Source organism: Leopardus geoffroyi, chromosome X (assembly GCF_018350155.1).
Source record: "Leopardus geoffroyi isolate Oge1 chromosome X, O.geoffroyi_Oge1_pat1.0, whole genome shotgun sequence".
In the NCBI taxonomy this organism is placed as follows: Eukaryota; Metazoa; Chordata; class Mammalia; order Carnivora; family Felidae; genus Leopardus; species Leopardus geoffroyi.
In genome coordinates this window covers 108,094,326-108,107,175 of record NC_059343.1, presented here as the reverse complement: position 1 = coordinate 108,107,175, position 12,850 = coordinate 108,094,326, and the positions used below count along the sequence as shown (strand labels likewise).

The 12,850-nt window shown below is 54.7% G+C and overlaps 1 protein-coding gene across 6 annotated transcripts in view; it reads right to left on the bottom strand.

The window, feature by feature from the left end:
- BCORL1 (BCL6 corepressor like 1) overlaps window positions 1-6,577 on the bottom strand; it is a 64,616-nt gene extending 58,039 nt beyond the window's left edge. For 2 of the 6 annotated variants that reach the window (XM_045473103.1, XM_045473108.1), the window contains exon 1: window positions 6,479-6,577. The gene's annotated coding sequence lies outside the window, so the exon portion shown is untranslated. Of the gene's footprint in view, window positions 1-3,990; window positions 4,095-4,121; window positions 4,672-5,031; window positions 5,210-5,760; window positions 5,913-6,478 lie in introns of those variants that run through there. The other 4 variants (XM_045473101.1, XM_045473102.1, XM_045473104.1 and 1 more) reach the window with 4 other exon arrangements.
- Window positions 6,578-12,850: the final 6,273 nt, after the last annotated feature.

The window sequence follows — 12,850 nt, the reverse complement described above, 5'->3', positions numbered from 1 at the left end:
ACTGGTGTATTCCCACTTTCTCCTTCTTTCAAGGCCATTCTACTTAGGTCTGTGAATTCCTTCCCCCATTCAGTATCTTTATTTTAGCCTTAATTTTACAACTAATGCTTAGACTTGTAAGCCCTGGATCTCAGCTAACCTCTGCTTCCTGGGCCCTCCCAGGGCAATGGCTATCAAAGGCAATTTTTTACCTTCTCTGACACTAGTTACAGATGACATCTGAGTAAACACCTTCCTCCTTTGCCTCGTTATTCCACCCTCTTTCACATCCTGCATTTTTTTACCCTATATACTATCTCTAAATTCTCTATTTCCCTATGGGTAAATATGTGTATTTTCTTCCTACATGCCAGTTTCTCTCCAACCCTATTTTTACTCAAGATGGTCCTATCTCTTGCACCAAACCTAGTGATTCTAGTATGGAAGTGTAAAGAGTCTTAAGGGTTCTTCAAACTTTACTTTGGAAAACATTAGCCTGGAGATTTCAAGGTTCCACTTTTTCCTTAGTTGACCCTGACCTGAAACCAGCAATGATCACTTTTCCCCCCTCCACTGCCTAAACAACCCTCTTCCTGACTTTTGTTTTTGCCTTCCTTCTTTCTGGTATTCAAGTCTTTTTCTCCCATAATTCTGCTCCCCTAAAAGAAGCCCCTCTCTGAAACCCATAATCCAGACTTATCATGTGAGATTCTCTGCCACCTGTGCTAAACATTTTTTTTCCTATGTAGTGAACTGCAGCAGGAATAAGGCAAACAGACCCCTGGAGGAAACCCTTTGCTTCCCAAAAAAGTCTAGGCCACTGAAAGTCGGATGTCCTACCAGCTCTCAGTAATCAAAACAGCCAGATCTCCAAGTGCCCTTGGTGCAGCCACCATTTCCTCTGGAACTCCCCTCCACCCTGCCCAATCCAGACTCCAACCACAGAACTTTCCAGGGACTTAGCTTTCCTCTGCCCTATCCCAATAATTTGCTGTCTTTTCTTTATGGTCTATTCTAAAGAAACAGTCCTCCTTAACCCCTTCCTCCATCAATGATTCTCAGAGCCAGAACATAAAGAATCCTACCCTTGCTGCATAGCTAGTAACAGGGCCAGCCGTCTCCAAGTCAATTTGAGTAAGGCTCTGTGTCCCATGGCCTGTGCCTCTTGTCCTCCCCATCTATCCCAAAGGCAGCCGCTCCAGTTGCCTTATCAAAAGATGAGCCTGCCTATCAACAGCACGTGGCTTAGTCAAGACAACCATGTCCCTCCTAAACTCTATCAACCTTCAGATTCTCTGAACTTGAGTCATCAAGCCCCCTGCTCCTCCTAGCTCCCCCAGTCCTTCCTACTAACTTTGCTACTCCATCAAAATTTTACATGTTGCTCTCCCAACCTTTTGCTTCTATTTGAAGCTTCTGGGTGATTTGGGGGATTGAGTTATCCCATTTAATCCCCAGTGGAGTCCTCCAAATTTCTTTCCTGTGTACTGTCCTCTTCAGTACCACCTGGTGACATCACCATTCAATTTGAGTACCCCTAAACTCTGCTCCATCTCCCCCAAAACAAAGTTCCCCCTATCCTAACATTCAAGGACAGGTCAGGTAAACAGAGAATGAGATGACCTTTAAAGTCCCTTCCAACCTTGGGATTTTATTATCAACCTAATCCACTTCCGACACCAAATGCGTCCCCTGTTCATCTCCCCAACGTTGGGCAGTGTGACTTTGAGAAATAGCCTTCTAAGTTGAACGGACCATGCGGCCAACCAGGGTAACGCTAACCTACAACTGCACCTCCAGAAGTCTCACCAAAGATTTTTGCAATTACATTCCACTTCTACGCTATGAGAACGACCTCCAAACTGCCCTGAGTATTCAGCTGTCGCAGAAGTTGTCAGGCCCTCTTCCCACTCTTGCGTAAACAGCCCCTAAACCCTGGGCTAAGACGTGTCCTCACCAAGTGACGCCTGTCCTTACTATCTACTCTAGAAGACACCAAGAATGAATAAGTATCACCACCACATCGACAGCTTCCTACAGCCAACACTGAAAATTTCAAAACAATAAAACAAAAACAGTGCTTCCACTGGGGGAGGGGGGAGGTGCAGGCGGAATAGAAGGGCACCTCCATGGCCTGGGCTGTTGGCCTCCCGGGTTTGCAGTGTGCTTCCCTCTTCCTTTCCCCTCTACCACATCTTTCCCTACAACAATCTCCCGCCCCTCCATAACACGAAATCCCCAGCCGAGGTGCGGTCGGCTCCTCCCAGACTTACCCCGGACGTCCCTCTGGCCCAGCCTTCCCCTCGGCGGGACCCCGGCGAGGAGGGCCCCCTCCACCGTCCAATTCACCTCCCTGTCCCTACCCGGGCCTCTGGGCGCCCCTGCAGGACTCTGTCCCGAAGCAGAACCTCGAGGAGCCAAGCCCACGAGGCCCGTCGCGGGACCCACCCCCCCTTCCTTCTCCCAGCACCTCGTCCTCCATGCACCCGGCCCCCGGGGCTCTTCGTCGTCGTCGTCCGGGCTCGTACCGCCCCCCGTCGGGGGCTCCACCCCCCGCCTGCCCCCGCCCCCAGGACGGCCCCCTCCCCACCACGCACCGCCTGCGCCCTCTGCCCCTGCACGGGACTCCCTTTGGCCTCTGTTCCCCGCCCAGAAGCGGCGGCGGCGGCGGCAGCAACGGCTGCGGCGGCCCCAGCAGAAGCAGCAGCGGCGGCGGCAGCGGCGGCGGCGGCAGCAGCGCCGCCCCGGCCCCGCCCCGCCGCCCGCCGGAGCCCCACGCCCCGCCCGCCCGCCCCGCCGCCGGACTGCTCCCCCCAAAGCCCACCACTAAGCCCCCCCCACTCCCCAGCCGCGATCCGCTCGAATCCAGCTCCGCTGGGCCTGCTGTCTGTTCCTCACGCCCCTTAGGACTCGGGGTGGGGGAGCCCTGAGGTTCGCAGCCATCCCTCTCCCTCCTTCAAGGGCTGGGGGATTGCCCCTGATCCCGAAACCCGGCCCCGTAACCGGAGCCTCCCTCCTTCCACCCCTCGGCTTCGCTCTCAGACCCCTTGCCTCCAGGCCTGGCGCGAAGCGGGTGTAGAGCTTGCACGCCGGATCTCCCCATGGCTTGCCGGGGCTAGTATGAATTGCCCCCATCTCATCCACCTTCAATTTAAGCCCCCTCCCCGCCGCGCCCGGCCCGGCGGCCCCCGCCCCTAGAGCGAGGGCAGCGGAGCCAGGGCGCTCCGAAGTCATCCCCCGCCTTTTTTCCAGGGACTCGGATAATTGCCCCTGCCCCCATCACAGCACTCCCACTCCCGAACCCAGGCCCCGCCGCCACCTAGGGGGTACCCCTTACCCTATGGTTCCCGCACCCCAACACCGGGGAGAAAGCAGCCTGAAGAGCAACCGTCGCACCTCCCCTCTGAGGTTGGAGGGTATTTTCTCCAGGTCTCTTCAAGACTTCATCACGGACAGCCACCCCCCCCCCCCAAAAACAAGCCCTTTCTCGCCCTGCCCTCCTGGCCAGCCTCCCTTGGAATCATTGGATCCTTGAATTGGAGGGGGGGCGGTTAGGGCCAGGTAGTTAACAAGACGGTAGCCTCCACCTCCCTTTCCGAGGAGTGGGGTAATTCCAATGGTCCCCCCCCAGGATCAACCCGACCCCCGTTTCCATGGAGACCCCCGCCCAGCCAGGAAGAAGACTCTCAGATCGTGGCGAACAAGTCTCACCTGGCTAAGGGAGAAGGGGGTGAGGAGGGGGTAGGGTAGGGCAGCGATGGGGTACGAAGGTGGGAAGTGGAGGGGAGCTGTCCCGAAGGGAGGGGCGAGGACAGAGCGAGCTCCAGGGAGCGCTACGTCCGGGGACACGAAGAGGACGGCGCCCCCGGGGGGCAAGCAGAGCGGCCGCGGGGCGATGAAGGGACAGGGTTGGGAAAACGCTTAGGATAGAAAGAAGCGGGTGGGGGGATACGAGAAAGCCGGGGAGTCAAAAGGGGTGGAGGGGTTGGGGGAGAGAAAAAAAAGACGCACCTGTTCCCGGGTCGACTCCGCGGGGAGGCTCAGGCCGCCACCCGGGCTCCCTCTTACCCACTCTGAGCCGCCACCCGCCTAATACTGCCCCGATCTGGTGCCCCCCCCCTCCGCCCCTTATTGCCACCGACCTCCTTCTCCTCTCTCTCCGCGGCGGCGGCGGTCGGACTCTAGGAACTGAGAGGAAGAAGGGAGGGCTCGGCAAAGCGGAGGAGAGACAGAGCCACACACTGGCAGCAGCCGCGGCGAGCGAAAGAGTGAGGGGGAGAGCGGTGTGTGTGTGTGTCTGTGTGTGCGAGCGAAGCCTGGTGGAGTGGGTGCCGGTCGCAGGGCTCGACGGGAAGTGGAGTCCGGCGGGGTTCGCGGGCGGCGCCAGCCGCCGCTCCACCGGACTACAACTCCCAGAATGCCACCCGCCGGGGGGGAGGAATGGGGAGGTGGAGGCGAAGGGAGGGAGCGAGCAAGAGAGGGAGGGACGAAAGCAGGGAGCAAGCGGCGGCGAAGGGGGCAGAGCCAAGCAGCCCCGGTGACACTGGGAGGGGAGGGGAGGAGGAGGGGATCGCTCCGAGGACCAAGCGGATTCCGGAGAGGGAGGCAGCAGCAGTGGCTGCAGCAAGCCGGGCAAAAAGCTAGACTCCCAGGAGAGGCGGAGGCGCTCAATCCTAGGGGCTGCAAGAGCCCCACGCCCCCCCCCCCCGCCCTCAACGCCCCTCAAATGGGAAGGTTGAGGAAGGGAAAAGATCAGGGCGCCAAAGCCAGGGGTTTCTGTCTCTTTCCCCCAACGCTCTCCACCATATGCCCCGACCTGACTTTCTCAGGCCACTGGTGCCCGATCCAGTGTGCAAATCCAGAGACCCCAGACCTCCCCTGCTGGGCATCACAGAACGGATACATTCAGTCCCCTTCTCCCAGGGGCCTGAGGGAGGCTCCCCTTGCTAGCAGGGCGTGACTCCCCCCTTCTTCCCGCCCCCCCGTCGTCGCCACCCCCCCATCTCCCTCCCCAGAGCCCCTCCCCTGAAGCCCGAGCTCGCTTCTCCCTACCTTACTAGAAATGGAGTCCCTCCGGGGGCGACTACCCAGCCCCCTCCCTTATACTGGGTCCCTGCCCACCAGTATCTCCTTAGCGTTGCCCCCTTCACCGAAGTAATAGTGGGGGCGACCCGAGTTGGACTGGTGGCTACTTTCCCTCAGAGACTAGCCGTCCTTGGCCACGCCGACCCTGTGTAGAGATAGAGAAGCACGTTAATACCGCCCCCCAAAGTTCGGATCCCCGTGGAAATGGCTTACAAGGAAAGAGGGGTTGGGAGTGGAAGTGAGCTGGGGGTGAATCTCAATCCTCAAACCTCGTCCTAGGCGTGGAAATCCAGGGATTCCTCCCTTTCCTTAAAAGCCATCAAATCGCTTGGGGTGGAAGAATGGAGTTAGATTATCTAAACCCCAATGTCCACATGACTCGAAGCAACGCTACATGTAAGAATAAGATACGAACTAGGCTTCTGCCGTGGGAGGGAGAGTATATCGCCGCCCCCCTCACCGTCCTCCAGCCCCCAAACACATACCCCTAGGAGAGTCAGATGGCCTAGGAAGGGGGGGAGGCGGTGGGAGTGCTGGAGAGTGAAAGGGTTGTGGCGGGGAGGGTCCGCGGCCCCCTGAGAGCAAAATCCAGATGCTAAGAGGTGGGTGGGGGGTGCGGCATAATTGCAGACGGTGCCTTTCCTAGCTTTTCCCGGAATCGCCGCCGAACACCGTCTAACACTCGCAGTTGCTTACCAGTCCGTCCCCTAGCCCCATTTGTGCGCGTGAGGCGGCCGGAGCCCGGGAAGCCGGGGCACAAACTCCGCGGAAGCTGGCCTTCGCCGCCGCCGCGCTGCCGCGGCCTCCCTCCCTCCGCTGGCGGCCCCGCCGATCTACCTTCGCCCCCGGCCGAGGCCAGACCCCGCTCGCAACTCCACGCCCCTACTCCACCCCCGGTTCCCCCCCTCACCCTCTCCCCGCGGGTCCGGCCCAGCCCCTAGCGCCGCCCCGCCCTACCGCTCGGTCCCGAGCCCAGCAAGTGCCCCGAACTCGCCCCCCGCCCCCACGCCCAGGCCAGTCCGGCGGGGCCTGGTTTCCCCCTCCTGCCGCGCCCCGCCCCCGAATCCACGTCCTACTTCGCCACCCAACTCGGCCCGGTCCGGGTTCGGCCCGCGCCCAGGCCACCAGAGTCTCCGGTTCGGTCCGGTGTACAGCCACCCACCCCGCCCTTGCCTGGGTGCCGGCCTGGCCCGCTGCCTGCGCCCGCCGAGCCGGCCCAGGCGCGAGGTCCGGGTCTGGGTCCCGGTGCCGGCCTCGGTCCCAGCGGTGTTGCCGCGTCTCGCCACGAGGGCTCGGTCCACGCAAGATCCGAACCCGCGCGGGGTGGGGGCCGCGGAAAGCAAGTTTCTTTATCTTCCCTCCGCCCCCGCCGCAGGGCCGCGCCATCCCCCACCCCCCGCGGCGCCCCCTTCACCTGGGCAGAGCCCCTCGGCCGCTGTCGCAACTTTGCTCTTCTCCACGCCGCCGGGGAAGCGGGCGAAGCAAGAGGAGAAGGGAGGTGGCGTGGGGGGGGGGGGGGTGCTGGGATCAGGCCGCTGGGCTCCGGGAGGACACGTGGGGGAGGAGGGGAAGGAGGAGGAGGAAGGGGGGGCGGGCCTGCAGTTCTCGGGGCTCCCCCTGCCAGCCCCGGGGAAGCCGGAACCTCTCCCGGCAGCCGCAGACCCCGCACTGGCCACGGGGGAAGAACGGAGCCACCTTCCCCGGCCAGCCCCCGGCTCCAGGAAGGGGGGCGAGCAACGCCGCTCGGGGTCGGAGAGTGAGCGTTTTCACTCGTGCTTTATGTATGACTCTCTCTCTCCGTTTAGCCTCTGTGTTGGGAGGGGGGGCGTGGGGTCTTACATGCGGGGGGGGGGGACGCCCTCGCCAAACGCCCCGCCCCTTCCCCGGCCCCCCACTTCCCTAACCCAGGCGACCTCGGTGCAAGGCTCTGACGCTCGGGCACCGAGGCCGCCCGCGGGCGCAGCCCCAGCCCCAGCCCTAGCCCGGGCGCCCAAATGGGACAGGTGCTGGGAAGGGAAAATGCCGGGGCTCGCAGCCTCGCCTCGCGTCTCCTGGGCGGCCCACCCTTCGTGGCAACCGCCCGTGCCGCACATCCCCGAGACCACCCTCAAAAGGCAGCCCCTAGCCCGGGAGTGGAGGCATCCTGGGGAGGGGGTGGGGGGGGGTACAAGGAGCGAGAGGCCCTAGGGAGGAAGGAGGAGGGGGACGAAAGATCTGTAAAGAGGGAAGCCTGCACAACTTGGGGCTGAAAACCTGGCTCGAGGAAAACTCCGTTTCTGCCCGCCCCCCCCCCCCCCCCCCCACACACTTCCCGGGCCCCTCAGTCACCAAACCGAATCCCCTTGACCCTTACCCTTTACCCTAGCGACTCCCCGCCTGGCCAAAGAAATAAGTCCTCGTATGTGTTTACATCCCAGGCCATCCCCAGAACTGAAGGGCTGAGAAGCCTGCGGTCCACATTGGAACTCTGATGACTTTACATTAACTCCGAGGAGAGCAGCTTGCGAAGAAGCTGAAGCTGCCGGCAGACTTGCTTTCAGTCTTAGGGTGTTTCTTAGCAGCTCCAACCCTGAGCCCGCGGTTGGGACTTCAAAGGCATCGCCTCAGCCTAAAGGGTATTAGGGGAGGTGCCCAGCAGTTCCTGGAGGGTTCAGGGCTTTGTAAACACGGAATGTGAAATGAATAGCAGGAATTTGAAAAAAAAATCTTTATGTTCAGATGTATTGATATTATTTATTATATATTTATCCATACTAAGGAAGCCAGAGAGTCATTTGAACTAGAAGGAAGCCCTGAGGGATTAATGTCTTCCTCCTCCCTGCCCCCCTTCTTTGTCCCAGGCCCAGAGGTTCCATCTCTAAGCTATGGGGTGTCTTCTCTCCAGTGGAAAGACTTTAGAGATGGCAGGTGAGACTTGCCTGGTATGTCTCCCTCACCTGGTTTAAAGGAGGACTATTGCGGAGGAGGACAAGCAACTAAGGTAGCAGTGGCTTTGCTGTTGTCTGAGGCCTGGTGTTCTATGACCCCTCCTGCTTGTCCTCACCGACCTCAAAATCTACTGCCAGCAGTGTGGACATAACACTTGCCATTTTACTTTGCTTTGGGAACTTCTTCACTAGCTGTTTTATTTGGCCACTCCCATCCTCCTGTGCATCCCCCCCACCCCCCGCCCCACACACACACATTTTAAAAAGTGTTTGGCTGAAGTTGCACCAAGGGAAAGTGAAAATTTGGAAATGATTTCTTTAAACTAATCAACCTATGAATTCAAAAGGCTTTATTAAGTTGTGGGGGATCACCTCTATTGGGCCTGATAAAGCAGGCTCCACCAATTCTGCTTTGATTTAAATTGGCTGTCTTCACTGATTTTAATTTATCTGGTAATTACTAAATTTCCACTTCTATTAAGGGCCTTAGGGCCTTGGGGCTACTTTGCTCTTTGGTCAGAGGCTGAAATGGATTCTGGACACCTCTGTTCCCACTCGTCTGTATCTCACCATTTGGCTGCATCATTTATCTGGTGAAATGAAGGTTGGGGCAAGATGGTTATTTCCTGGCTGCAGCTCTAGCTTCTCTGAGCCCTTTCCTGTTGGGGGCCACGCTTCCTGCCCTACAGGAGGTGATGGGAAATCAAGGAGCAGGGTAGAGAGAGCTGTGGGAAACCTTGTAAAGAATGTAGAGATTAATGATTATTTTATATGAGGCTAGAACCACAACATAATCATAATAATAATAATAATAATAATAATAATAATAATAATAATACCTTTGTACAATGTCAGAGTGTCTACCAAGGCCTTTCACTTGTGTTATTTCATTTGTTTCTCACTACAACCCTCGATTTTGTAATTGAGGAAACTGAGTCTATGGGCATCTATGAGTGACTTGCTCAAGGTCACATGGCTAGTGAATTCCTGAACCAGGACTCAACTCCAGTAATCCTGACTCCACATCCAGAGTTCTTTTCAATATAGTATATAGCACCTCCCTTTAATGCCAAAATGTTCCTTTTCAGGCAGAGTTTTAAATAATTGTTTCTTCCATCAATAACAGCTCCTGGCCTAGGCCTGGACTCTCAGAGAGCCAACTTGGTGTATTGGAAAGAGGATTGTTTGGAGAGTTCTAAGAACCAGATCCTAGTTCTGTCTTGTCGATGGCTATCAGGGGGACCTCAGGAGAGCCCTAACATTCAAGTAGTGCCAGCCCAATTCCAGGTACTGTGTTTTGGGTCTTCCTTCCAACTCCAAACTATACAAATCAGTGCACCTGTCTTACTCTCTCACAAGCACACCCCAGAGTATCAAATGAGATGATGGATGGGAAAGAATTTTGTGCACCATAAACTACTGGACTCAGGCAAGTGTTACTGTCATCAGTGTCAGCATCACCAGCCTCCCAAGCACAGAGACCTAGGGGTGACATCTGCCTGGGCTCTGCCCTCCTGAAGCTGACCAGACAAAATAGGGCATTTGGGGCTCCCCAGCTAATTGAAGCCTTAAACCAACCTCTGACTTAATTCAGAGGATAATTGCTTCAATTTTCTGCTTTGTTCCAAAATCAGAGGCCTTCCTTATCTCTCTGGTAAAACAGCCCACTCTTGTGACAACAAAGACTACGACAGCAATGACAACAACAAGGACAACCATTTCAGTGCTTTAGATCTTCAGAGTGTCAGAGTGAAGCAAATTTGAGGCTTCCGGTCCTCCCTCCATCCCCTGAGCCCCAGTCAGTTGAAGGTGAAGCCAGGTTTGGAAGTCAGAATCTCAGGACTGCCAAAGCGTTCATTTTAAGCCACCTCAGTTGAAAGCAGACTAGGAGAGAGAAGGGTACCGAAAGAGCCTTGCAAATTTGGGAAAGAGTGAGGCTGGTACTAAGGCTGACAGGGCTGACCATGAGTTACATACACTATGTGCTCTACAATGTTTCCCTTTACGTTCTGGGAGGGGCCGTGGGGGAGAATTCATTGCTCCTGTTTGCTCTTCATATATCTCAAGCACACAAAACCTATTACAGCAGGTTACTGCTGGAGATGCATTCCCACAGCCCACTGCATGCTGAGGAAGGCCTGTTCTCTGCCCTCTAAGAGCCCTGGGTCTACTTGGGGAGACAGTGTGTCTGGTTAAACTTAACTCTGTAAACAACTAACAGCCTTTCTGGATTTTATAGCCAAAGGGGCAAAATGAGGAAGGGGGCTAAAATCACCCCAGAGGCCTTTCGAGGTCAAGCCTCCTTGCTTCCCTAAGACCCCCAGGCACTTAACAGGGTTCTTAATCATACAGACAGTGTTAGAGGTGGAAGAAACTCTAAGAAATCATCTGCCCTCCTGAAAAACTGGCTGTCGCGGTCCACTGCCAACAAAATCAAGTGTATAAGCCTTCACCTAGCTTCTAGGGTCCTCCATGAACTGGTTCCAGCCTTCTTCCCTTCCAGGCCCCTCACAAAGCCTCTGTTCTCACCAAACCAGACCTCTACCATTCTTGGGACAAGACAAGCGCTTCCTCCACTGCTCCTTCAGCATTTTCTAGGCCCTTCTGGGCTTGTTGAATTCCCACTCAACCATTACTCAAGCTGGCTCTTTCATGCCACTTTCCCTGAACCCCCACTCCCTCCCCATTGAAGTTAACAGCTCCTCAGAGGTTTCCCCCACCACACTGAGCTTGGCCCTTTGTTTAGCACTTCCACACCCTGCCTGTCTCTCCAACTGGATGTCCACTTCCTTGGATGAAGGAACCCAGTATTTCTCAAGTGTGTATTACAGCCTCCTTTCTCTCTGTGCCCCCTGCCCGGCAATATCCCCTACCATGGCATGGAGTAGGCTTTCTACAAGTATTTGGGGTTTTTTTATGTTTATTTATTTTTGAGAGAGAGAGAGAGATCGACCAAGCAGGGGAGGGGTAGAGGGAGAAGGAGAGAGAGAATTCCAAGTAGGCTCCACACTGTCAGCACAGAGCCCCATATGGAGCTCGATCCCACAATCCCATGAACCCTGAGATCATGACCTGAGCCAAAATCAAGAGTCAGATGCTTAACCAACTGAACCACTCAGATTCCCCTCTACAAGTATTTGTTAAGTAAATGAATGAATGGATGATCTAATAATCTAATCCCTTTATCTCATAGTGGGGAAATTGAAGCCCATACCTGGCTTCCCTTCCTGCCAATTAAAGACTTGGTTTTAAGTTTTAGCCTCCTTTAGTCTTTGTCTTCCCGCTTAGTGGATGGATATACACTGTCTCTAAAGTTATACAGACATGGTTTCAATCCTGGCTCCTTCACTTACTAGCGATATCAACTTAGATCCTTGATTTTTGTCTGAGCCTCACTTTTCTCATTTGTAAAATGGAGACTAATAAATACTTCCTGAAAATGTTACAAACATCAATGGAGTTCTTGTATGTTAAGCACTTAGAACAGTGCCTGGCACCTAGTAGATGCCCCATAGTAGTTCCTGGGGTTTTTTTTTAAATGTTTATTTATTTTTGAGAGAGAGAGACAGAGCACAAGCATGGGAGGGGCAGAGAGAGACAGAGGGAGACACAGAATCCGAAGCAGGCTCCAGGTTCTGAGCTGTCAGCACAGAGCCCAACGTGGGGCTAGAATCCATAAACTGTGAGATCATGACCCTAACCCACTGAACCACCCAGGTGCCCCATTGCTGTTTTTTTTTTTGTTGTTGTTGTTGTTTTTGTTTTTTTTTTAGCGTGAGGAGTTTTTAGAGTTCATAACTTGGGAACACCTGCTTAATTCAAGCATGGGAATAAAAGCACAACTCAAACATAATGAAAAGAAAAGTGTATTTTTGGCAAGGGGAAAAGAATAAAATTTAGCAAGACCTTTAAGCAAAACTGTTATCTCTTCCCCCAAAGAGGCTAAAGAGTATTGAGAATGGTGCCCAGTTCAGTGGCCCACATTCAGTGGGTGCTCACCCAATTTCGCATCCTCTGGCTGTGGTGGTACCTCTGTGTAGGCTTAAAGATGTTGGCATGGGACTGAGATGCCCTACCTAATTTACACATCACTATGCTCCCTCTTCTCCATGAGCTTACACCTGAGTCCTGTTCCACCTGCTAAAGCCTTCAAGCCCTGCTCCACAAAGCTTTCTCTGAATACTTTGCCTGTGAATTCTTGGCCCTGCAGGTAAGTACTGCTTAGCACTTAGTGATTTTCTGTGCTCTGTGACTTAGTACCTCCCCATCTGAGGGCAGGCACTTTGCCATAGAAAGCAGCATCTCCCACAATGCCTGGCAGTGTTAAAGCAGACAGCACTCCATGAAGACTTTGGGATTGATTGACAGTAGGCGTTCAATGGGGGCATGAATCCCCTCAAGTACTGCCCAGCATTCAGTTTCCCAATCCCCCAGTCCCCACATACTCACCACTTCTCAGACCCACCACTCACATGATGCCCCAGCCTTTTGAGGAGCCATCTTGTCTCTTAGAATTCGTCAGCATCTGGAAGGCAGGGGCCACATTTTACTGTGTCCTCCACACAGCCCAGCATAGCACTTCCAACATAGTTTTGCTGCTATAGATAACTTGGTAAAGATACATTGTTATTGTGTGTTTATATGTATCCTTGTGTGTCTGTTCTTGCTCATTAAAGTGCAAGGGGCTCTAGGGGAAGAATTGTCCATCTTGGGAAGAAAGTCACAAGATGATTTAAAAATAAGTAGAGACATGGGATTTAGATTTTTAAAAAATCCAGGGAACAGTGTTCCACCTTCCATGCCCATTCAGCCTAACCTCTCACACCAAATTTTCTCAAAGTTTAATATACATAAGAATC